Below are 27,601 nucleotides of genomic sequence, written 5' to 3' on the forward strand. Positions count from 1 at the left end.
AGTTTCCTGTAATAATTTTGAGAATTTTCATTCCTCTTCTTATGGCTTTGTAAAATCTCTGCAAAAAGGCATTAGCTAGAATTTGCCTCCAAGATCTCAGATCCAAGATAAAACACAAAGTAAAACTGCAAAGCATATTAATCATATTTTTAAATTACATGCAAACAGAAGTCCTTATTTAATACCCAAAAAACCTGTGAAGAATATTAAAACTAGATAAAAAACTATTCATTTAATTGAAGACTTTTAAAATGGATGAATACAGTGATTAAATGATCTCAAATCAGTCGCAAATCTTTCATGTCAATCAAAAGCAATGTTATATATGGATCTGACATAAAATCTGTGTGTAACAAGGCATCTGACAGATGTCTGAAGAACTGCAAAAGATATTAAATGCTATTTTTAGCAAATCCCAATGCAGTTATTAAAATGCATGTTACAATTAAGAACATCAATATGTAATAATTAATGAAATCAAAGAATAAGTATTATATTCTCTTCTGACCTAGAATGGATGAGGAAGGTGAAAAGGGAGACAACAGGAAGCACATAATTCATTATACAAATATTATTTTATTAGCATGTTTTGCAATCTAAGTGATATGTTATTATAATTTAATATGTTTAGCAAACAAAAGATATTAGTGTTATACATACTGAAACTAGAAAATCATATGAGAATAATTATTAATTGTGTTTATGCATAAGTTTGCTGAATAAATTATGATGTTTACAGTTTTTTGCCCACTTTCTGATACACAGTTTATATAATACTGGCTATTTACAGCTCCTTCCTTTAGTAATCCCTTGAGAGTCCTTGGAAAGTGAAAAATTGAGAATGGAGCAGTGCTGAAGCAGATGGCAGCCACCAAATTTCTAGATAGTCATATTGTAACTTTGGTCATTTGTGTGTTATCTGGAAAATTTTGTGTGAACTGTAATATGTTAATTGCCACATTCCATGAGCATTGGTGATGACGAGAATGTAAGCAGCAGATAAGTCACTCAAAACCCCTTGTTTTCACTGCCATGCATTAAGATACTTGTTATGAAAAACTACCTGAGTTCCCGACTTCTCCATCAATAATTATGAGTGCCATGTAAATAGGAATCAGAAACTAGAGGGAAAAGCTTAACTGAATTAATGTGTAGAGATGATCTCTTGGGTCCTCTCTATTTCAAAAATCCTTTTGTTCTAGGAATGAAAAAAAGAACTTTTTAAATTATTTTGATCCATAGAAGCACTCTTGGAAAGGTACTAAAGCTGCCCAACATGACTGATTTGTAGGTTATCATATTAATTTGAAGATGAATATTGCAGTATGTTAAAATACTAGTGACAATAATTTTTATTAACATTTTGTTCTTGGTATTCACATATTATAATTAGAAATCAAACAGTAATTTCCTTGAGTTATTCATACTCACTGTCTCCAATTCATCTCCTCCCTCTTAGATCTACTCCAGTTATCCTTCTGCCTTCCATCACTCTACCACAGTGATTTTCTCATCTTAATTCCAATGGTCGCTTCTCAGGCCTCATCTTACTTCACCTAGCAGCACTTACTTCACCTAGCAACATCCTTAAATACTTGATTCTCCAATTAGCTTTCAGGACACTCCATTCTTCTGGCCACTCATCCCCATTCTCCTTTGTTGGTTCCTTTTTATTTTGTCTAATTCTCACAGTTGCAGGGCCTCAGAAGAAAGGCCTTGAAGCTTTTCTCTTTTCTAAAATGTTCACTCCTTTGGTGATCCTATCCAATTTCATGGCTTTAAGTATTATCACTAAGTTGGCAACTTGTAATTTTGTATCACCATTCTATAGTTTCCAAAAGCTTATTTAATTAACTCCATCTGAGTTAGTCTAATGGACATTTCAAAATTAATATGTCCAGAAATGAGCTCTTGGTCTTCCCTCCAAACTGCTTCTCCCTTCATCTTCCCACCTCCTCAGTGGCAGCACTATTTTTCCACTTGTTCAAGACAAAACTCTTGGGATCATCTCTTTTCTCTTTCTTTTGTACCTCATTGAGTCCACCAAATCTAACTGGCTTCACCTTCCAAATTGATCCAGATTTTACTTCTCACCACCTCCATTGCTACAAACACCCTTCTCATCTGGTCGAGTCCACTGCATTTGTCTCCTACTGTGTTGCTGCTTCTTCCTTTACCACTGCACTTTCCTTTTTCAACATAGAAGCCACACAATAATCCTAGTAAAAATCAAGTCAGATCATGTCATCAGCATGCTCAGTACTATGTGATAGCTTCTAATTTCACTTCAAATTACAGGCAATTTTTTTAATGGCTAAGTTTCCACATGGCTCTCTATCCCACAGTTCTTCCAAAAATTATTTTCTTACTACACTCCCAAATGGCTCTCCATGTTCTTCCTGGAGCACACTACGTGTGCTTCTGCCCGAGGATTGTTGCCTCTGCTGAGGCTTTTGCTTCAAATGTTCTCTTGCCAAACATGCAGACTTCACTCCATTTGCCTCTTTTTACCTTTTTAATGATGTTTTTCATGACAACCCTACTTAAAATTTTAATATCCTACCACATTTAATTTTCTCAATGCACTTTTCACTAACTTTCAAACTATTTTAGTTTTTATTTTTTACTGTCTTCTCACTGAAATATAAGTTCTAGAATAACAGAGATTTTGCCTGTGTTATCAATGGCTATATCTTCAGACTTAGAAAAATGCATAGTAGGCACCTAATAAATACTTCTGGGTGTATGAACATTATTTGCAGAAAATAAACAGTATCCTTAAACTAACAAGTTAACATCAAAGATAAAGCAGCTTGACCCCTAAAAAAGGCTGATCTTCAGGTTTTTCAGTATTGTGGAAGAATTTAAAAAGACTAGTCTAATAGTCTTTTAAAAATTGATTTAAAATGTAAAAAGATTTAAGAAATAAAAAAGAAAATGCCAAATTCCTACATATTGGATGATATATATGACAAAATATTAAATGTAACTGTATCATTGGGGAGAAAATAAAAACTGAATCTTACATACTTAGGGCAGTGAAAACTTTAAAGACATTGTCCAAACTTTAATAGTAGTTTCTGTTTGTGAATAACCTAAATTTTAAAGATTTTAAAAATATAAATACTTCTCCATAAATTGATAGTGGTAAATATTTGCTATTAAGAAAATACACATTTTTCATGGGCTATATAATGAAATTTTTTAATATGCCTTTTCGAAAACAAACAACACAATTAGGTACCTAACTACTCAGAGAGAAACTTGAGAGAGAGAAAATAAAAGTATGATGTTTTATGTTTAAAAAAAACAGTTAATGACAAATCTATTATCTCCCATACCTTTTATTAAAGCCAACAATATCATCCCTAAAACCTGTCTCTGTAATATTTGGCTTTTGTTAATCATAGTACATTTTATTTTAGCAATTTATTTCAGAGAGCAGAGCTCTCAAATTATTTTAGCAACACAAATGTCATACACACTGGGATTTAACACAGAGCACATTAAATTCCTTGATACAACAGCTGTTATCCTCATTTTTAGCTGAAGCTCAGGTAAATTAAATATTTGTTATATAAGGATTCGAGGGAAAGGATATGACTCTTTAAAAATCTTCCATGTATGATATAGTGTAATGAGTGTTATGATATTGGCCTGCAATGGAAACCAAGAAATTGTATAAGAGGGACACTAAATTCAGACCAGAAACAGGAGGAGACTTGTGAACTAAGCCTTTAGAAAGAGCAAGAGAAAGTCAGGGAGGAAACCCTGACCAAATCATCCAAACAGAGGAGAAAGACAATTTGAGAAATGATGTTGATAAGAGGAAGAATGAAGCCATCATCACCTCTTCACCCAACATGTAAACTTGTAGGAATATTGCTTCTTTCTCTCCCTCTTACTTCATATCCTTCTGGTTATTTAAACTATATTGATTCATTCTTCCTTTCCTCCCCCAAACTACTTCTGCATTGCCTGGTTCGGTTTTTAATAAATGCATCTTACACGACTGCAAAAACCTCACAAATTCATCACTTTGTCTAGGAATAGCTCTCCTCAAGTCTATCTTAGAAACTACTTGATGATAAAAAGAAAAAAGAAATTGGACACACACACACACATATACACACACACGCACATATATACATATATGCATAAACTTCCAAAGGAGAAGATCAAGGCTTTCCAAGAGGTTGGTGTCACTCAACCTACTCAGCTTTATTTTTTTTTAACTCCCAGAAGGATGTTGCAGCGATGCATGGTTATTATCATCTCTATTTACCACACGTCCACCCTGCCACTTTAATTTTCTCAGATTGTTTCTACACACATGTATCAGCACATATACTCACATTCATATATACCTATACATATCCCATTCTCGTTTATCTTGTCCAAGCCCTATCCATTCTTCAGAGATAACCTTAATTTTCAGTTTTTTCAGCTTGCTTTTAGCAAATTTTTCAGTTTAAATTTCAATCTTCCTTTGCAGAACACCCGGAATCTCCTCATCCCAATTTTGCCTCTCATTTCTCCATTTCAGAAATATTTATTAAATGTCTACAATGCATAAGGAAACATCTAAGGTGCTGTGTATATAGAAATAAGGTGAACATGGCTTCTGCTTTCAAGGAATTAACATTCTCAATTTAAGATTAGTGACTTAAAATAAGACACTGATTTTTTAAAATAACAGCTGTGCCTGCAGTATTTTCCTAAACAGTCTATTATTCATATGCAGCCACTTCATATATACAAGAGACTCCTATATTTAGGGATTATGTCAGTTATTTTGTATTTTCTATACTTCCTGGTCCATAGGCAGTATTCATAAAAGGTAAGTGAGTTAAAAAGAAAAAAGTATACGTGAAGCTAAATTTAAGATGAAATAATTTTTTCTTTATTCCCATCTCTTTATACTTCAAGAAAGATTAACAATATAAAAGGTTGCATTTGAATTCCAGGATTCAAAACAGTATTTCTCATAGATCTTTATTTAAACTTAAAAATAAAATGACTTTAAAGGCTAATATGTCCAATAGATGGTCATATCTCTCTAGAGAATATAATCCTTCAGAGGTTTTCCAACGCTTTATTAATATGCTGCTTCTGGGAACTTGCCTGTGATCCTTTTTTTTTTTTTTCTGGAGTCTTAGCAAAATACTTTTCAATGAATATCCTTCACAATAGAATTATCTTTAAAATAATGCAGAGCTAATCAAGCAAAATAAACTTTATATGAAAAAGACTTTTTTTTTTTGAGATGGAGTTTCGCTCGTTACCCAGGCTGGAGTGCAATGGCGCGATCTCGGTTCAACGCAAACTCCGCCTCCTGGGTTCAAGCAATTCTCCTGCCTCAGCCTCCTGAGTAGCTGGGATTACAGGCACGCGCCACCATGCCCAGCTAACTTTTTTGTATGAAAAAGACATCTTTGAATAAATCATTATTTAAATGTCTGCAGTGTTATTGTTAAATAACCTAATTGTTTGGAACTGTGATTAGAATTGACATAAACATGTTTTGTACTGTGAGTTAGAGGTATAAAAAAAAGTGTTAGATAATCTTAACCAATACTCTAGCTCATTAATCAGGTAAAACTAGTCTTCAGTCATTGTTCTGATCTGAGTTTTGTCCTGCTTTGACGCTACATTTTCAGAGCAGCCTTCTCCTAAGTCATTGTTTAAATTGACAATATAATGCTCATGGCCTTGGGCAAATACTTCAAAATAATAATATCATTTGGTTCAATATATTTACTCCTTGTCAATTGTATAGAAAAGGAAGGAAATTTAAGACAGTGTTGGAATATGACCAATGAGAACTTCAGGGCATTGAAACACACACACAGAGTCACACAGTCACACATTCACATACCACATTCCCACTCAAAGGAGAAAATAAATGTTGGAAACAAACATGGCAAACAACGTATAAAGTGTTACCCCAGTAGCACCCCTCATATATAATAAGCTCATTATTTCTCAAATGATTGTTTCAGTGTTCTTATTTTATAAGGCATGACAAATTTCAAAACATACTTTAAAAAAAAAGAGAGAGAGAATAACCCTCTCATTCTTAGTATTCACATGTTACTAAAAAAGAGACATGCACCTCCCTTTTGTCCCCCTCTTTTGTTATCTGACTCATGGCACTATCTCTGGACTTGTTGCTCTCTGACATCTCCAGCACTTTCCAGGGCCCAGTTTTATGAGTTTGTCCTTTTCTTTGTCTCAAATAAGCCCACTTCCAAAGCCAACAGACAAATGATTAATTCATTTTGGTCCCCCTTTTAACTAGAACTCTAATGATATTTTTTCCATAGCCAGCATGAGTCTTCATGTATGTCTATCTTTCCACCTCTGTGTTATTCATCTAGGCTTCTTAATGATTATTCTAAAGCACATAAGCTAAAGTATTTCATAAGGCTCTAGAATGTAAGAAAAAATGTAACAGAAATCTTAGAGCAGAAAACGTATTAAAAGAATGTGGGATCAAAAATCATAAATTCAATATTATTCCTAATGTAGAGGTTCTCAGCTATATTCTTCCATTAGAGTCACCTGAGAATATTTTTTAAAACCCAAGCCCAGGTCACACCCCAGAATGATTACATAAGTTCCCTAGAGGAATCCAATATGCAGGCAGGGTAGACAATCTGCATATTGGATTCCTCTAGGAATATCTGCAATAACCCAACAAGCAGATAACCACTCACATGAAAAAGCTGAAGGAAACCTCTGGGCTCTTACTGGAATGAGAGAGGTGCCAAATGCAAAAGCCAGGTGATTTGCCAACCTATTCTCAGTTAGGAGGAAGTTCTGGGGAGGAAGAGGAAAGGGATCTCACTTTTAGAGATTTACAGGTAAAATTCCAATGTTTGGTGTTATAGGCAGAATTGTATCACCCCACCAAAAAGATATGTTCAAGTCACAACCCTCAGTACCTCAGAATGTGACCTCATTTGGAAATAAAGTGTCTACAGAGGGAATCAAATTAAAATAAAATCATTAGGGTAGGCTCTAATTCAATATGACTGATGTCCTTATCAAAGAGGAAATTTGTATATGCGAAGACAGACAAACTCACGGAAGAAAAACGAAGTGAAGACATATAGGAAAATGATGGCCAGGGGCATCTACAAGCCAAGAAATGGCAACTACAGCCAAGAAACGCCAATGATTGCAGCACACACCAGAAGCTAGAAGAGGCGAGGAAGGATTCTGCTCTAGAGCCATCAGCGAGAACATGGTCCTGCCAACACTTCAATTTTAGACTTCAGGCCTTCAGAATGGTGACACAATAAATTTCTGTTGTTTTAATCTGCCCAGTATTTATTATTTTATTATAGCATCCCCAGGAAACTAATACAGTTAGGAATGGGGATTATTGCATTCTGGCAAAGTTCACAGTGGTTAAAGGAAGCCTATGCAAGGAGTAAGAGACACACAAAGCAACATGAGAGGCTGCACTTTCTAAATGGTTGAGCTTGCTTGGCACAGTGCTTACTGGTGACAGTCAATTAGTGATATATTTTTCTTTTCTTTGAATTGTCTAGTTATTGCTAATTTATGGCAATGTGCAACAATCAGCCCAGCTATTTTTCCTTTTAAAAATGTTTTTTGCACCACTAATTAGATCAGCATGCATCTCATCTAAGACAGCTCAACACAATAAAACAACTGGTTTGATCTGAGGCTTTTCATTTAGACACACACTTCATCCAGCATAAGCATCTTCAACATTTCTTCAGCAAATATGAACATTTCTCTTTTATGGTAGATGGAAAATAACCATTTTAGAAATAATCAAAAAGAAAATCTGAGCACTGACAGTACTGAAGTAAGTGATAAAGGTAAAATCCAGCAAGTTTGGTTCTTGGTTTGATTATTGAATTCTATTTCCATTATTGTAATATAGACATATGGGAGTATACTTGTAAGTGAATACATATGTATTTCAGAAACAGCTTTGCTTATTTTTTGATATAAAACACTAAAATTTAATACCTTAGAGGAATTATACTATAATAACAAAGTTGAAAATTAATCAACAGCTCCTGCTTTATTTGCTAAAATACTAACTTATTCTAACTTCTTATGATGGTTTAAAGTAATAGTCTCATTACTCTCAGCTTCGACAAGACCCTTGTTAATTTTATTGGTTCTGTAGCAAGGATGAAAATACCTGTTGATAACCTTCTCTTCACTCCTATAAGATTTATAACTCATATTTTAGTATTTAACCCTGATATTTAGAGTTCTTCTGTATCTTGGCTGTAAGCTCTTTGAGAACAAGAATCTAATAGAAGGCTGTATGCAGAAGAGAAAGTTAACAGCATGTATTAGGAAAAGGATTAATTGAGTACGAGCCAAGAGGCCTGTGTTGGAAGCCCACATCTGCCACTTGTGAGCTGCTTTATTTCAGAAATATTACAACCTTCCTGAACTTTTGTTGTTTCTTAAGAGAAAAAGTAGTAGTAATCAATAATGCAAAAAAGAACAAATTCATCTATTACATAGTTGTCTATTAATGCTTTCTCTTTCTTTGCCTATGGTTATTATTATTTTCCTACGTGCAAGTAATCCTCCAGCCTCAGGCTTCCAAGCAGCTTGGACTAATATTTTTAGTTTGTTTTTTTGGTAGAGAGGGTTTTTTCATGTTTCCCAAGCTGGTCTTGAATTCCTCGTGCCAAGCAATCCTCCTGCCTCAGCATCCCACAGTATGGGATTAAAGGGATGAACCACTGCACCCTCTGTCCTTTGTCTACTCTTTAAATGACAGTGATTCCAGCATGTCTGCCTGGTGTGCCTAGTGTGGTCCCATTCTCTTTTTAATATAAAACATTCTTCCTATACATCAACTGCCAAAATTCTCACTGTTCCCTCTAAGCTTTACTATCCAAATGTGTTGATAAAATGCATCAGTAAACAAAAATCAGCTATGCAGTCATTGGTCACCTAACGACAGGGCTACCTTCTCAGAAATGCCTTCTTAGATAATTCTGTCATCATCCAAACCTGATAGAATGTACTTAAACAAACCTAGATGGGATAGCCTGCTACACATCTAGGCTATATGGTCTAGCCTACTGCTTCGAGGCTACAAACTGCACAGCATGTTACTGTGCTGAATGCCTTAAGCAACTGTAACATAATGGTATTCATGTATGTAAACATGTCTAAACATAGAAAAGGGAATGTGTTATGCTACAATATTATAACAGCTATGACATCACTAGGCAACAGAAATTTTTCATCTCCACCATACTGTTAAGGGACCACAGTCATCTCTGCATTTTAGGCATTGACTAAAATGTCATTAGGCAGTGCATAACTGTGTTGCTCTCTCTCTTGAAAGTCACATCTGAGCCCTGGACTCCTAGTCACATATCCTCACTCAGCTCTCTCAGAGGTATTCAAATTTCAACAAGTCCAAAACAGATGTCTTTTCCCCAGTCATGCTTCTCTGCTCATGTCCTCTGTCTTTGTGACTGGCCCTTATAAAAATTAATCCCTCAATTAGCCAGGTCCATAGCTGAACTCATTCTGTGTGTCTGTATATAAGTAACCGGGCTCTGCTGGAGACAATCGCATGAACTGAGATCACAACAATCATCTCCAGCCTCAGCTAAACTAACAGCTCTCTCTAGCATATGCCTTCTGAGGGGTATCAGTGGGTGCCACGGTCAAATATGTTTAATAAATGCTTCATTACGTGAGGTAAAATAGGTTTTCTACTGAAGAGATTCTTGATCTTTAGTAAACTAATGAGCACTGTGAATCTGTAGATTCATGCCCCCACAAAGTAAGGGGGAGTTATAACGTGCAGCATTTCCCGAACTTATCTGCCCATGCCACCTTTCCATGGAGCATCTCATAAAGAAAACAGTAATTACAGCATACTTTCCTTAGCTCTGGTGCAGTACAGCCAGGATATGCCCAGACTCTGCTGAAGGCAGCTCTGCAACCTTGGGCAGAGCTTCAGGGATCTTGCTTCATCTTTTCCACAAGGAGCAATGTGGACTTCAGAAGGGTAACTTGCTTTACATTAAAATAGCTCTTAATAGCTTTTTGTCAAGCCAATTGGACCCAATTATTTTTTTTTAATACTATGAGATATTGCTACCTCTATTTTACAAAGAGGCAAACACAGTCCAGAGAGATCAAATATTTGTTCAGAAACCACAGCTATGAACTGATGGAGTTAAGGATTTAAGTTTTGTTGTGTGATGAGTAGGTCAATATTCTTACATGCTCCCATTTAAAAATTCTGCAATTTAGGATTGTTAGCATGAAAGAGAGATGGGTAAATAAAAAACCATGGGAAAGACCATTCATTGGTACCAAGATAAAGTTAGTCTAAATCAGTGAGGAGTCAGAAATGACAGATACTTTCAAAGAAATGCAGTTATGCTTTCTACCATTTTAAGTATTATACATACTTGCTTAAAAACAAGTTTTTAAATTATACTTTTATGGTTACATTAGAAAATATATAATAAATTTTTGACTGTTTTATGCAGCATTCCAAAGTTTGTGAAAATAAAAAACTCTTTCCTTAGAATTAATTTATGTTACTGATTTTTTACAGAAATGTTTATTATGAACTTCAGTCGACAATATTTGTGCAACAGTAACAATAAAGATGATAATAACTAACATTTATCTAGTAAAAATATACTAGCATTGTATTATTTCTCTCTCAGAGCCAATGCCAGGTGACCTGTTCTTACTACCCCATGTTACAGAATAGAACAGGGAGTCTTAGAGAATCCATGTAATCTTATAAAGCCACAAGTTAGTAAGCAGAGCTAGACTCAAACTTCCGACTATCTAGCTTCAGAAACCAATTCTTAACCATCATAAGCCAGGGCTTCCTAAGTAAAAAAGGTATAATAAATTTAAGACATAGCATTAGTAACTTAGGAATAATACTTGAGGGTGGAACTTGTAACATAAGGTAAATATATAGCTATTCTGGCAAGAAATATTGAAATCAAATAGATTGATGTATCTTAGAGATGGGTTGAACAAAATCCTCTGAAAGTTTAAGTGCTTCCTCAAAAAAGTCAGGATTATACCATCTGTCTGTTGACATAACAGAAGATGTCACAAAGTCCACTCTTCTAACAAGACAATGTTTTATCAAGACTTGTCAGCTTCCATCTAGAATTGATCTGGAATTTTTTCTGGTTAGAAAAAAGAAGCAAGTGAGTGTAAGATGATCCTGAGACTATATAGGAGCTGCTGCTGGGATTGAAGCTGCATCCAACAGGCCTGCCTTCCCTGCGCTCCTCTGGCCAAGACTTGTATAACTGACTGCTCAAAATTCCTTCAAACTCTGCTATTCTATGATATCACCAGGAAAGTAAACTACCCCCTAGGTGTGAGGTAACAACTCTTTTAGGAGATACATTAAGGCTTCAGGCTCCCAAATTGCCAATTTGTGTACTGGAGATGAAATTTAACGTCCTGTAAGAGTTAGTGCTCCAAAGAGCCAGCAAGGTGTTTCTTATTCACCTTGAGGGCTGGCTGGTAGAAGTTACCTGTCTAAGAACCAGCAAACCATTTTAAAATATGTATCCTGCGAGTAAAGCCAGGTTCATTCACCTTTGTCTAAATCATCAGCCAACCTACATACGAAAAATGAAATCAACTACAGTGTGCTTACAGAGAAAAGTGACATTATCTCAAGGAAACTAATTGGAAAACTTTTATTTTGCCTGAAAATTCCCCGAAGATATCATTTATCAAAAAATTTGTGTCCTGAGCTGTTATATATGATACTCTCCAAACAGTGAGCTGTTAATTCACTGCCTTATCTCCCTAAATCCACCAATCTTTTTTCTCATATTTTACTTTCTCCTGAATTGTGTAGTGAAATATGAGGCTGCAGGGGTTTCATGTACTGCAAAACACCCAGTGCTCTAGGAACATCCACTGATACATTTAGGGATCCCTCTAAACATTCCTATTGTCATCCCTCATTCAAGTGAAACCTTCTCCCTGGATTCAGTTCCTTGTCCCTATTCTGTCCTTGACTTCACCTCTGCTGATCTCCTCCCTACTTCATGCCATCCCTTGTCACACACATATGCAAAGGTGTGTGTTAAACCTGACTTCAAGGTGAGAGAATTCAAAGTACAATTAATCGCCATTAATGGAGATGGTTGCTGTAATGCCTGAATTTTCAGCTGGGTTTAAAATTTTTAAGGCTCCCAATTACTTACTATCAAGGTTGTTAAAGTCAGGCCATAAAACTATCAAATGAATTTACCGGATTTTGCTTGCTAATTATTCAGCAAATGTTTGTTGAAGAATTTCAGTGTGCTGGCATTGGAGAAACAGCAGCACTCAAAAGGAATATGGGCTTTCTCTCCCAGATCTTCAGGATAAAATGGAGATACATACTCCCAAACACACAATTTCAATATGGTGTTTTTAGTATCATGATGACGAAGGTAAGAGTGTCAAGCATGAACCTTCTCTCTCCTGGATCCACTTTCTCTTTCTCTTTTGTTGGTCCTCATGAGTCTTAACTGAATCCAGTGGTCTGCTGCCTGAGGCAATATTAAGCATATTGAAATACTAGGTACCAAGACTGACTCAGCACTTAACACATATTATGTCATTTAATCATTTCAACAACATAATGAAGCTGTTATTAGTCGTATTTTCTTCAACAAATGAGAGACCTGAGTCCAGAAAGTTTCTATGACTTGACTCGGAACTAACAGTTAGTAAATGGTAGAGACAGAATTTCATTCTAGGCGGTTAAGTTCCATGGCCCATATGCTTAACAACTCTACCAACCTGCCTATTGTTCTTGTATAAATTTGTTCTCAAGGACTAATAAAGACATACCCAAGACTGGATACTTTATAAAGGAAAGAGGTTTAAGTGACTCACAGTTCCCCTTGGCTAGGGAGGCCTCACAATCATGGCAAAAGACCAAGGAAGAGAAAAGGGATGTCTTACATGACAGCCAGCAAAGAGAATGAGAGCCAAGTGAAAGGAGAAAGCACATACAACCATCAGGTCTTTTCTATGACTAGACTTATCTACTACCAAGACAACAGTATGGGGAAAACCACCTGCATGATTCAATTATCTCCCATTAGGTCCCTCCCACAACACGTGGGAATTATGGGAGTTACAATTCAAATGTGATTTGGGTGGGGACACAGCCAAACCATGTCAGTTCTACACTTTTATAACTGGAGTATTCTTAGAACTGTTTCATTCATCCACCAAATGCATCCATCTCTTTAGCCAACAAATACTAAGTGTTTATTGTAAACTTATAATGATAAAGCAGTAGAGAAGACACTGCCCCTGCCCTCCAGGGAATATGAAAGTCAATTTTGAGAAACAATAACTTAAGAGGCAAGGTCAACATGATTTCTTCAAAGACAAAACCTAACTACCCCCACCCTTAGGGGAAGATAAGAACATTTTCTCAGTACTTAATCTCCTCCCCATCTGAAGGGTAACTAGGAGTTAGCCAATGAAGGGTCTTTGGGTCAGAGAGAAGAATATGTTCATGAGCATGAATGGAAAGCAAGCTTGGCATATTCCAGGAAAGCAATGAGCTGGTGGCTTTTGGAGCCTCAGTGTATCAGGACAAAGTGGGAATGAGAGGAGAAAGGGGTGAAGAGAAATCATGTATCATGTCATGAAGGGCTTTGTATGCATGCCTTTTATCCTAAAGGACTGAAGATTTGTAATCAAAAGAGTGACAACACCAGAACGGTTCTAGGAAGAGAACTTTGTCTATACGTCACTTTCTATCTTTGTAATATCACATCTAACCAAGTTCTCTATTTGAACACAGAAAACAGCAAACCTCTCTCCTTTTCCTTATTATGTTGGTAGGATTTCACCAACAATTCAGCATAACTGCTCTTGAGAATGCTGTTTTCTCAAAATTCTGCCATAATGTAAATTTGATTCTTGCCACCAAATTCCTTTCCTCCTCTTTTTCCCTTTGGTTTCACAAAATGGAATGAAATGAAAATGAGCAGAACAAGAAAAATGTTGTTTTAGATGTGATGAGTGAAAATACTACTATGAATATACTATGAATTTAATGTTGTTCTCCTGGAACATTTTTCTTTTTAGAAAAATATTATCAAATAGCAAACAAAACATTCCAAAAGGGAAAACCTATTAACTCAGTTCAATCACCTAATACCTGTATAGAGCTCAAGCTTTTAATCGCATTACAACTTCATTCTTTCTACCCTGTTTCAAAACAGTATTTCTATGCCTTCTCTGGGTTTTAGAAAGAAATTCTCAACTGCATTTTAGTGACTATACTTATTTATTTATTTTCTTTTTTTTGAGACGGAGTTTTGCTCTTGTTACCCAAGCTGGACTGCAATGGCGTGATCTCAGCTCACCACAACCTCTACCCCCTGGGTTCAGGCAATTCTCCTGCCTCAGCCTCCCAAGTAGCTGGGATTACAGGCATGCGCCACCATGCCCAGCTAATTTTTTTTGTATTTTGAGTAGAGACAGGGTTTTACCATGTTGACCAGGATGGTCTCAATCTCTTGACCTCGTGATCCACCCGCCTCGGCCTCCCAAAGTGCTGGAATTACAGGCTTGAGCCACCGCTCCCGGCCACTTTTTTTTTTTTAAGATGAAGTATTGCTCTGTCGCCCAGGTTGGAGTGCAGTAATGAATTGGCACTCTCTCAGCTCACCGCAACCTCCGCCTTCTGTGTTCAAGCAATTCTCCTGCCTCAGCCTCCTGAGTATCTGAGACTACAGGTGCCTGCTACCACACTGGCTAATTTTTGCATTTTTAGTAGAGACGGGGTTTCACCATGTTGGCCAGAGCAGTCTCAAACTCCTGACCTCAGGTGATCCTCCTGCCTCTGCCTCCCAAAGTACTGAGACTACAGGCATGAGCCACCACACCTGGCCACTTTTGCTCTTTTGTATAAATCATGTGGACTAAGGAGTACATAATGTACATATTTTCATATATTTCTTTAAATCTTAAAACTATAAAGTAAACATCAATGTATCCATCATTTAGTGTAACATGAAAGATTGAAAACAAGTTTGAAGCCCTTCTTAATGGTTCTCTCCACATCCCTCCTCCCTCTTCCCAGGATTAGTCACTATTCTAATACTTTTGTAAATTGCTCCTTTATTTTCTCTGTAGTTATGATATTTAAGTGAAAATCTATCAATAATATAGCTGAGTTTTAACTCTTTGGAACTTTGCATAAATAAAATCAAAATAGATTTTCTGCCATGCAGCTTCTATAAATCAAACAATAGGACTTCTATGAAGTTTAAGGGCCCTGTCCTGTAGGGAGCAGTGGCCATCTTGAGCATCATGATAGCCGTCTTGTGATCTTGTTGCTCAAGCTTCTGCTTCCCTTATCTAAGTTTCACATTCTTCTCAGTCACGAGGCCAGCCTGCAGTCTCGTCACCATGATTACTTTCTGACGTCAGCACTCAGAGCTTCCCGCCTTTGCTTGCTTATAAGCAGCTGCTTTGTACCTAATAAACAAGACTTGATCAGATCTTTGACTTGTCTCCATTCTTCGCATCTCCTGTCTCTCTCTTAATCCCCACTCCCTCCCTAGGGTCTGCGTTGCTCGTTCCGCGGGTCGGGACAGACTGGCGCCCAAACGTGGGGCTCGAGTACCAGGGGTACAGTGAGGAAAGCCGTCGAGGTCAGCCGGCACAGAAGGATTAAGAAACCCGGAGAAAAGAGCGTCGTGGGAGCCTGCCATGGACTCGCGCTCCAGTAAGCAGACGGCGAATATGGGACAGGAAATCAGCCAGCATGAGTTGTTTATAGAGAGTTTAAGTAACACTTTAAAGGCGTGAGGAGTAAAGGTGAAAATAAAACAATTGTGTAAATATTTTGACTATATCCAGGATGTCTGCCCTTGGTTTCCCCAGGAAGGAACCATAGACCAAAAACAGTGAAAAAGGGTAGGAGATGCTTTGAAAGATTATTACAGTACTTTCGGACCCGAAAAGGTCCCACTCACAGCTTTTTCTTATTGAAACTTGATAGATGAAATTTTAACTCAGAGATGCCACGATCCCCTCATTGCCAATGTAATCTCCCAGGGGGAGTCTCCTAAAAGGGGAACTCGATAAGAGCAACGTCGGCAGTGCTAAGAGTCCAGATGACTCCAAGCAATTGTCTGTAAATGAAGAGACGCAGTCACCACAGGTTAATAAGGATGAGGATCTGATGTCTTTTGATAGTGACTCCAAGAAGGGAGTGCCCGGAGGGTCACAGTGCCCCTCTGAGAGCCAAAGTCCGCCTTTAGAAAAAAAAACAAAAGAGGATCTAAAGGGCATTACCCAAGGATCCGATAGACCTAAAGTTAAATCTTTAAACCAGAAAAAGAGATCCACTTGGTTAATGGAAAGGGCAAAAAATTCAGAAGACGAGGGCATAGATGAAGGAATAGACTGGGGTGACTTGGAGGATGAGGCAGCCCGGTATAAAAACCAGGACTGGTCCCCCTATGGACCGCGACCTCCGCCTTACAGAGCGGGACCCTTGGCACCCCCAATAGCATGTCTCGTTGTTGATCCCCAAAAATAATTACAAGAGAAAATCAATTCCCTAAAAGAACAGATAAGGCTTGAGGTAGAACACCAAGAGCTCATTGAACAGCTTGAAAAAATAAAGATAGGTAAAGCCAGGAACGAGGCTAAGACCCAAAACATTATTCCTCCCCGACGAGGAGCAGCACTAAAGCAACCTTCCCAGACCAACCCTTTGCTGGACCTTAATGATCCGAGTGCATTCCCCGTAACAGAAACCACTGATCAACAAGGAACCGCTTGGAGACATCATGCTGGTTTTGATTTTAAAATAATTAAAGAACTAAAAACTGTGATGGCACAATACGGGGCCACTGCTCCGTCCACCACTGCAATTTTAGAATCTGTGGCCGAATATTGGTTTACCCCAGGGGATTGGCAGACATTAGCCCGAGCCACCCTTTCAGGGGGTGATTATTTGTTGTGGAAATCTGAGTTTTATGAATGCTGTAAGGAAACTGCCCGCCGCAACGCACAGGCTAATAATAATTGGAATTTCGACATGCTAGTTGGTGAAGGCAATTATGCTACCAGCGGCACGCAAATGCGATTGATGCAGGTTTATACGCCCAAATTCAAACTGCGGGTACGAAAGCCTGGCGGAAGCTGCCCACAAAAGGGAATGTTAGTACCTCGCTTACCAGCATAAAACAAGTGCCAGATGAACCTTTTTCAGAGTTTGTACATTGCCTTATTACAGCGGCAGGCAGAATTTTTGGCACTGCAGATGCAGGCACAGATTTTGTTAAACAACTGGCATTTGAGAATGACAATGCTTCCTGCCAAGTGGCTATCCACCCTTATAAGAAGAAAACAGACCTCTCAGGGTATATACATCTGTGTTCAGACATAGGTTCAGCTTATCAACAAGGACTAGCTATGGCTGCAGCCCTATAGGGCTATACTGTGAGACAGTTCTTATCTAATCAGTCAAAAAATAGGTGCTTTCAATGTGACGCCAGTGGTCACTATGCTAAGGATTGTAATGCTGATAAGAAACTCTCCCTTAATACTAAAGTCCCTGGCTTGTGTCCCCGATGCAAGAGAGGGAAACATTGGGCCAATGAATGTAAGTCGAAAAGAGATGCCCAAGGGCAACCACTTTCCCCACATCAGGGAAATGGGATGAGGGGCCAGCTCCAGGCCCCCAAGCAAAAACAAATCTATGGGGCAGTCAGCTTTGTTCCTCCAACCAACAATCCGTTTCAAGCCTCTGCCAAGCCACAATAGGAAGTGCAGGATTGGTCCTCTGTTCCACCTCCCACACAGTACTAACACCTGAAATGGAGGTTCAGGCATTGCCTACAGGCATCTTTGGGCCCCTGCCTGAAGGTTCTTTTGGACTTATTCTAGGGCGAAGTGGCCTCACTCTACAAGGCCTGCAAGTCCTCCCCTGAGTAATAGATAATGATTACACAGGAGAAATCAAAGTTATGGCAACCTCTCCTAGAGTCATAAGTACTGTCTCCCCTGGACAGAGATTTGCACAGCTCTTGCTTTTACCTCTTTGTAAAACCAGTAATAGAATTGTAAAAAGGGACAGAGGTAACTTAGGCTTTGGTTCCTCTGACGTCTATTGGGCAGAAGTGATATCTCCCAACAAGCCCATGATGACATTATGGCTAGATGGAAAGGAATTTACTGGGCTAGTGGATACCGGAGCAGATGTGACCATAATTAGCAAAACCCAGTGGCCTGTCACATGGCGGATAAGCACTACTATCACTCATCTCACCGGTATTGGGCAGAGTAAGAATCCCGAGAAAAGTACAAAGATGCTAAAATGGGAAGATAAGAAAGGAAATCAAGGCCAAATCCAACCCTATATTGTTGCAGGCCTACCCTTCAACCTTTGGGGAAGGGATTTGCTAGCTTAGATAGGTATGGTCATAGGTAGCCCTAATGAGATCATTGCCGCCCAGATGCTTAAACACAGATACATTCCCGGTACTGGGTTAGGAAAGAACCAAACTGGAATCTTAAGCCCTATAGAAACTAAATCAAAAACAGATAGAACAGGAATAGGACATTTTCAATAGGGGCCGCGGTCTGTCCTGTAGCCCATGCAGACAAAATTACCTGGTTGTCAGACAACCCCATATGGGTTGACCAATGGCCCCTCTCCTTAGAAAAATTAGCTGCCGCACAACAACTGGTACAGGAACAGTTGCAAGCAGGGCATATAGAACCTAGCAATTCTCCTTGGAACACACCAATTTTCATTATAAGGAAAAAGTCAGGAAAATGGTGATTGCTACAAGATCTTAGAGAAGTTAATAAATCCATGGTCCTCACGGGGGGCCCTACAACCTGGGATCCCTTCTCCCGTCGCCATACCCTTAAATTACTATAAGATTGTTATTGATTTAAAAGACTGTTTCTTTACCATTCCATTACATCCAGATGATCAAAAACATTTTGCTTTCAGTGTGCTCTCTACCAATTTTAAGGAACCTATGAAAAGATATCACTGGAAAGTGTTACCTCAAGACATGGCCAATAGTCCAACCTTGTGCCAATCTTTTGTTGCCTTAGCCATTCAACCTGTTAGAGACACCTGGAAAGAAATCTATATTATCCATTATATGAATGATATTCTTTTAGCAGGAAAAGTTGGACAGGATGTTCTGTCTGTTTTAAAGCTTTGCAAACATCTCTTACTCAACATGGTCTGTTAATAGCTCCTGAAAAGGTGCAACTCACAGATCCGTATACATATTTAGGCTTCCAGCTAAAAGGAAACCAAATTACTACACAAAAGGTACAACTCAGGCTAGCTAAACTGAAGACACTCAATGACTTTCAGAAGTTATTGGGAGATATTAATTGGATGCTACCTCATTTGAAACTATGTAAAGCAGATCTCAAACCACTTTATGATATTCTAAATGGGGACCCAAACCCCACATCACCTCACGAGTTAACCTCTGAAGGCATACAGGCTATTCAAACTGTAGAACATGCCATTAATCATCAAACCATCACCTTCATAGATTATAGCAAGCCACTCCAATTTATCATTTGCCAAACCTCATTATTCCCTACTGCTGTATTTTGGCAAACCACTCCGCTCATGTGAGTACACCTCCCTAACATGCCAAAAAGAGTCCTTGAACCATACTACCTTATGGTAGCTCATCTAATTAACCAAGGCCAAATAATGGGCAAGGAATATTTTGGTTATGAACCTTCCTTAATTATCCAGCCATACAGTAAAGAACAAGTTCAGTGGCTCATGCAAACTACCGAAGCTTGGCCTATAGCATTGGCTTCCTTTTCAGGACAATTGGACAGTCATTATCCCCCTCATAAGTTGATTACTTTTGCCAATAGACATGAATTTATCTTTCCAAAGGTCACAAAACCTGAACCTATTCCCAATGGACTCGTAGTGTTCACTGATGGTTCATCTACAGGTATAGTTGCCTATGTCACTCAAGGCCGTACTGTACAATTTCAAACCCAATCATCCTCAGCTCAACTTACTGAGTTACAAGCAGTTATAGCAGAATTCTCTGCTTTCCCTAATCAACCCTTAAACGTTTACACTGACAGTGCATACATTGCTCAATCCATACCTAATTTAGAGACAGCTCCCATCATCAAACATACCTCTTCAGCTGCAAAGCTATTCAAACAATTATAGCAGTTCATTATCAGTAGAACTCATCCTTTCTTTATTGGACACTTGCGGGCCCACTCAGGATAGCCTGGACCACTGTCACAAGGCAATCAACAAGCCGACCTAGCCACCCGCATTTTTCACGCATATGCCACAGGAATTAAAAATCCATTATCTCAAGCCCAACATACACACAACCTACACCACCTTAATGCTCACTCCCTTAGGCTATTACATCATATCACCAGGGAAAAAGCCAGACAAATAGTTAAGGAATGCACACAATGTGCCACCCATTTACCTGTGCCCCATCTAGGGGTCAACCCTAGAGGCCTAGTCCCCAGGGCACTCTGGCAGATGGATGTAACCCATGTTTCAGAATTTGGCAATCTTAAATATGTTCATGTGTGCATTGATACCTGTAGTGGATATGTGTTTGCCACACTCCAAACAGGAGAAGCCACTAAACATGTCATTGGACACCTGCTGTCTGCTTTTGCCACCCTTGGCTGTCCACAAAAAATTAAGACCGATAATGGACCAGGGTATACCAGCACAGCCTTTGCCCAATTCTGCTCTCAATTAAACATATAGCATATAACCGGCATCCCCTATAATCCTTAAGGCCAAGGAATAGTTGTGAGAACTCATCTCACCTTAAAACTTACCCTTCAAAAAATAAAAAAGGGGGAATGGTAGCCCATTAAGGGGTCCCCCAGAAACCTCATAGCACATTCACTATTTATACTCAATTTTTTAACTTTAGACAAAAATGGACACTCCGCTGCAGAATGCCATTGGCAATCAGAAACTCAAACGAAATTTGCATCCGTGATATGGAAGGACCCTATGACAGGCTCCTGGCACGGTCCTGACCCTGTATTGATTTGGGGTAGAGGATTAGTCTGTGTACATGCAAAGGAAGCAGACTCTGCCAGATGGTTGCCAGAAAGATTAGTAAAACAAATAGACAGTAAGGGAACATCAGGGTGTGAGGATAATAACCCCTCCCAGGGAATATCTTAAGCCCTGAGGATTATACCCTGTTCCCCTTCCCAGTTTTGATGTTATAGCAGGTAGAAACAAGAGGGCGATCCAGTTCATTCCTCTACTAGATACCCTCGGAGTCACTGCTGCCTTTACCACAGGAACTGCAGGTTTAGGTTATTCCTTACACTCTTACCATCAACTTTCCCTTCAACTAATTAATGATGTTGATTTACTCTCATCCACCATACAAATCATTCAAGACCAGCTTGATTCCCTAGCCGAAGTGGTCCTGCAAAACCGCCGGGGCCTAGATCTGCTTACCGCCGAGAAAGGAGGGCTGTGCCTTGCATTAGACGAAAAATGCTGCCTCTACGCCAACCGTTCTGGAGTTGTCAGAGATAAAATAAAAACCCTGCAAGAAGACTTGGCTGAAAGAAGAAAGGCACTCTATGATAACCTGCTATGGAGGGGGTTAAATAGGTTCCTCCCCTATCTCCTCCCCGTCCTCAGCCCTTTTGTCGGGTTCCTCCTACTCCTCACTGTTGGACCTCTTATCTTCAACAAGGTCATGGCTTTTGTTAAACAACAAATTGACGCCATAAAAATGCAACCTCTACAGGTCCATTACCATAAGCTGGAAATGGCTGACCGGAAAATAGAGATGGATCAAGGTTACGGTAGAAGCTCAATGAGCACTGCCAACCATCTCTGACATTGTCTGGTGAGATGGACCAGCTAGCCAATGACAGGCAACCTGAGAGCTTGGCGGTAAGATGCTCCTGACTAAGACAGGAGACCGGGATACAAATCCCGCTCGCCCTATGATGGGTAAGGGTAAAAGCATCACTGCAGGTATGTCTCTTGACCTAAGACAGGCATGGTCCCAACAGGCAGCCAGCCAAATGAAATAAAATAAAAAAGGGGGACCTGTAGGGAGCAGTGGCCATCTTGAGCATCATGATAGCCGTCTTGTGATCTTGTTGCTCAAGCTTCTGCTTCCCTTATCTAAGTTTCACATTCTTCTTAGTCACGAGGCCAGCCTGCAGTCTCGTCACCATGATTACTTTCTGACATCAGCACTCAGAGCTTCCCGCCTTTGCTTGCTTATAAGCAGCTGCTTTGTACCTAATAAACGAGGCTTGATCAGATCTTTGACTTGTCTCCATTCTTTGCATCTCCTGTCTTTCTCTTAATCCCCACTCCCTCCCTAGGGTCTGCATTGCTTGTCCTGCGGGTTGGGACACTGTCCCTCAGGCGTCTAGCAGGAGCCCAAGGTAGAGAACGAGTTTTCTTGAAGAGACTTTGTGGTGTAGCTTTGTCTACTGAATATATACAAAAGTCCAACAAAATCCTCAGAAGGATTACATTTCCATCATCATTGCTAGCTTAGCCTGAGAAGAAGAGTGATACTATGAAATTAGGAGAGGCCATTGAACCCCCAGAGTTTTATCAGCAAGAAGAGGAATGAGAGAACTGCTCAGCTACACACATGTGCTACCTGTTAGTAAAAATAAAATTATGTCTCAGAGGGTAAAATAAGAGCCTGAAGAGTAGAGCTGGGAGGCACAATGAATTCTTCCCATGCTTTGAGAGCTAATGGAGTAACTTCAAATTTGCCTGGCTGGATTTCAGAATTTTTATGGACTCCTTAAAGGCTTTCATTTTATCCCTTTTGAACATGAATGTTTATGATATCTGTACTATGCCTTCCCGCCATTTTATTAATATGTTAGGGGTGAAGGTGGAATCAACCTCTCAGTTTTGTTTTACATATCTGTAGATCAGGAGGAACTGTATTTGGGGAGCTGTACCCAAGGAATCATATCAATGAGCCTCCTCTACTCCTGGTCCAGGTTTAGATGATAAGATCCTCTGCTTTAAGGGAATGGAGTAACAGAATGAAATATGACCTATGGAGTGTGGTTCATGTCCTGGGAGCCACAGGACAGTGTGTGGTAGCTGCTAGAAAAGTCTCTGATGAGACCTGCTTTTTGGTTCTCACACCCTTGTGTAATCACCTTGAGTATGAGATGGACTTAGTGACTTTCTTCTAATTAATATGATAGGCCATATTATACCAAGTACCAAATTTCTGAATGTAGGTCTGAATGACCAGACTAAACAAAATGCATATCCTCAGTGATAACTGCTTAAAAAAGGAGTGTAGCAGTAATAAGTGATTATACTGCCTTATGTTTACAAAGGCTTTAGGGTTTACAAAATAGGTTCACATAAATGGCCCATTTTTATTCTCAAAAATAAGTCTATGAACCTAGCTATTATAATTTCAGTTTAAAGGATGAATAAAGTGGAGAGCAGAAAAGTTAGAGACAAGCACAATGGACTGTCATTGTCAAGATTAGGTTATGAAATAACTGTGCTTTCCAGCTAAGGTTGGTTTGTTCTCTCCCCTCCACCCCCCGCAGCTCTCACTCTCTCTCTCTCTCACACCCTGTGGGAAGAAAAATTGCCTGTGGAGAGGCCCATGTGTTGAGGAACCAAAGCCTACCACTTACCATGTAAATGAGCTTGGAAGTAGATTGCCTCCCTTCAATTTGAGATGAGATCACTGTCCCAACCAACAACTGAATGCAGCCTCATGACAGACCTTGCACCAGAAGCACTCAGCTAAACTTCTCCCCTATTCCTGATCCACATAAAGGGAAAGATACTAAATGCTTGTTATTTTAAGTTGCTAAGTTTAGAGTTAATTTTTAATGCAGCAATAAATAACAAATAAACTAATACAGACTTTCTGGAAAGCAATACAAAACAAATATATATTTACCTTAGATCCTCAGACAATAATGTCCTTGATTACCTGATTTCTTAATCTGCCTGGTCTATAAGCCAAGACCAACAATTCTGTCAAAAATAACTCCAAAGTCTGAACCAGTAGGTCTGAATGACCAGACTATACAAAATGTGTATCCTCGGTGATAACTGCTTAAAGAAAAGGGAGTGTAGCAGTAATAACAGAGTGATTATAATACCTTATGTTTAGGTGTTAGAGTTTACAGAACAGTTTTACATAAATGGCCCACTTTTATTCTCTTTGAATTTAGCTATTATAATTTTCCATTTTAAAGATGAATAAAGTGGATAGCCGAAAAGTTAGAGACAAGCCCAAACTCATTTTCTAGCAATAACAAAATAGGTCTTACATGTTTGCCTGTAACTCCACCATCTTCTTTGAAGTTGTCTGGTTTGATGGTGATCGGTAGTTGTATAGACCTAGGAGAATAATTTTTAAATACCAGACACCGCTCAACATCTTATAAATTACAACTAACACAGCGCTGAGAATACACTGGCTTACTCAGGTTAAAATAGGTGATAATTAAATAGTTCTAGAACATAAAAACAAAATAAGCAGGCTTTACTAATATAACTAATCGTTATTAGATGAGCACTAGTTTTCACTTTCAATAGACTTGATATAAAAGAAATAAAGCAACTCAAATTCACAGGCATGTTTTTTCTCTGACTATAAAATTGGAGGTACTTTAAGTACATGATTTAAAAAAAAAAAAACCTGATCAAATCTTCTCTCATTTTTTTTTGCCACTACAGTCATTCTAAAATATGCAGGGCTCCAATTTTCCTCAACTTTGCAGAAAGCAATGGAAGTAATTTTGTATAAAGAAAAACGTGGCAGAGGGGAGGACTCAAGATGGCACTGTGAGAACAACCCAGGATTGGAGCTCTCTTTGAGTCTGTGGAGACGTGAGTCAGAGCTGCATTTCCAGACTGATCTTTGTTGCCCACGGAACGGGGAGATTCCCAAGTATAGGGGAGATGCTGGACGCCTGGCAGTGCCTCTGCCTGGCGAAGCCAGCATCCGGGGTGGTGGCAGCCAGCCCTGCCCAGCGCTCCCCACAGGGTGCGCTTGTCAGGGTGCCCTGTTGAGCTGGCAACCTGAGACTTGAGAGGGCTGGACTTGAGACTGAGCGACACTCGGACAGTGGGCCCACCCAGGAAATTGCAGGGACAGAGCGTTTGGGCTGGCACAGTGGGACGAACAAGACCGCGATTTCAAGCAATCCCCATACAGTCAGTCTGAGATGCTCTGTGGGGGAGGGGCGTCCACCATTACCAAGGCAACCCGCCCCAACTGAGATACACACCCACTGTTGAGGCAGCCAGCCGTTGCCGAGGCAACCCGTCCCTACTGAGATACACGCCCACTGCTGACGCAGCCTGCCGTTGCCGAGGCAACCCGCTACAACAGAGAGACTCTGCCTCAGGGCGTGGCGGAGACCACAGCAGAACAGCAGACCCTGCCCTAACAGAGAGAGCCTCACAACAGCAGGGCAGAGCCTCGGCAGGCAAACAGTGGCTACTCTGCCTCCTAGCTGGGCAGGACACCTCAACGAACATCCAAAAATAAAGGCCGAACCCCCCAACACCGAGCATATGAGAAAAAAAGGGTTTTTTTAATGAGCTCTGTTGCAGCAGAATCAAAAATAGCAGCCTAACAGCCCTGAATGAACAACAGAGATCACAGCTCAACAATTGAGCTCCTATAAAGCACAGACTGTCTCCTCAAGCAGCTCCCTGACCCCTCTATATCCAAAAGACTGACATTTGGCACACATCATTCTGGGATAAAGATAGCAGAAAAAGAAACTGGTAGCATCCCTCACTGTGCCACAGCTGCTAGAGGTGCACCCCAGACAAACAGGGTCTGGAGTGGACCTCAGCAGTCGTACAGCGAAGGGGCTAGACTGGTAGAAGGCAAACCAAGTAACAGAAATACTTCATCATCAACAATCTGGGTGTCCACTCAGAGACCCAATCGAAAAGTCAGCAACTACACAGACGACAAGCGGAAAAATCCACAAAGATGGAAAGAAACCAGCGAAAAAAGAAGGAAAACACCCGAAACCAGAACACCTCGCCTCCGAGAAAGGACCAAAACTCCTCACCAGCAAGGGAACAAAGCTGGATGGAAAATGACTGTGACAAAATGACAGAATCAGACTTCAGAAGGTGGATAGTAAGAAACTTTTGTAAGCTAAAAGAACATGTATTAAATCAATGCAAAGACACTAAGGAACTTGAAAAAAGATATGAGGAAATGATAACAGGAATGGATAACTTAGAGAGGAATATGAATGAAATAAAGGAGCTGAAAAACACAATACGAGAACTTCGCGAAGCATGCACAAGTTTCAATAGCCGAATTGACCAAGCAGAAGAAAGAATATCTGAAGTCGAAGACCAACTCAATGAAATAAAATGAGAAACCAAGATTAGAAAAAAAAGCGCAAAAAAAAATGAAAAAAGTCTCCAAGAAATGTGGGACTATGTGAATAGACCTAACCTACGTTTGATAGGTATACCAGAAGAGGACGAAGAGAATGAATCCAAGCTGGAAAATACTCTTCAGGACATCATCCAGGAAAATTTCCCCCACCTAGCAAGACAGGCCAACACTCAAATACAGGAAATACAGAGAACACCACAAAGATATTCCGCAAGAAGAGCAACTCCAAGGCACATAATCGTCAGATTCAACAAGGTTGAAATAAAGGAAAAATTACTAAAGGCAGCCAGAGAGAAAGGTCGGGTCACCCACAAAGGGAAGCCCATCAGAGTCACAGCAGATCTCTCAGCAGAAACACTACAAGCCAGAAGAGAGTGGGGGCCAATATTCAACGTTCTTAAAGAAAAGAACTTTCAACCCAGAATTTCATTTCCAGCCAAACTGAGCTTCAGAAGTGAAGGAAAAATAAAATCCTTTGCGAATAAGCAAGTACTCAGAGATTTTGTCACCACCAGGCCTGCTTTACAAGAGCTCCTAAAAGAGGCACTACACATAGAAAGGAACAACCAGTACCAGCCATTCCAAAATCACACTAAATGCTAAAGAGCATCAACATAATGAAGAATCTACAACAACTAACAGGCAAAACAGCCACTTAGCATCAAAATGGCAGTATCAAATTCACACATAACAATATTAACCCTAAATATAAATAAACTAAATGCACCAATCAAAAGACACAGACTGGCAAATTGGATAAAAATCCAAAACCAATCAGTGTGCTATATCCAGGAAACCCATCTCACATGCAAGGATACACAAAGGCTCAAAATAAAGGGATGGAGGAAGATTTACCAAGCAAATGGAGAGCAAAAAAAGCAGGAGTTGCAATTCTCATCTCCGATAAAATAGACTTTAAAGCAACAAAGATCAAAAGAGACAAAGAAGGCCATTACATAATGGTAAAAGAATCGATACAACAAGAAGAGCTAACGATCCTGAACATATATGGACCCAACGCAGGAGCACCCAGATACATAAGGCAAGTTCTTAATGACTTACAAAGAGACTCAGACTCCCACACAATAATAGTGGGAGACTTTAACACTCCACTGTCAATATTAGAC

At 39.4% G+C, this 27,601-nt stretch overlaps 1 long non-coding RNA gene across 5 annotated transcripts in view; it reads right to left on the minus strand.

Moving 5' to 3' along the window:
- LOC144579016 (uncharacterized) overlaps positions 1 to 27,601 on the minus strand; it is a 357,175-nt gene that overhangs the window by 25,173 nt on the left and 304,401 nt on the right. For all 5 annotated transcript variants that reach the window (XR_013525783.1, XR_013525780.1, XR_013525781.1 and 2 more), the window contains one exon: positions 24,370 to 24,439. This is a non-coding gene — a long non-coding RNA (uncharacterized LOC144579016). The remainder of the gene's footprint in view (positions 1 to 24,369; positions 24,440 to 27,601) is intronic.

Source organism: Callithrix jacchus, chromosome 1, assembly GCF_049354715.1.
Source record: "Callithrix jacchus isolate 240 chromosome 1, calJac240_pri, whole genome shotgun sequence".
NCBI classification, from domain to species: Eukaryota; Metazoa; Chordata; class Mammalia; order Primates; family Cebidae; genus Callithrix; species Callithrix jacchus.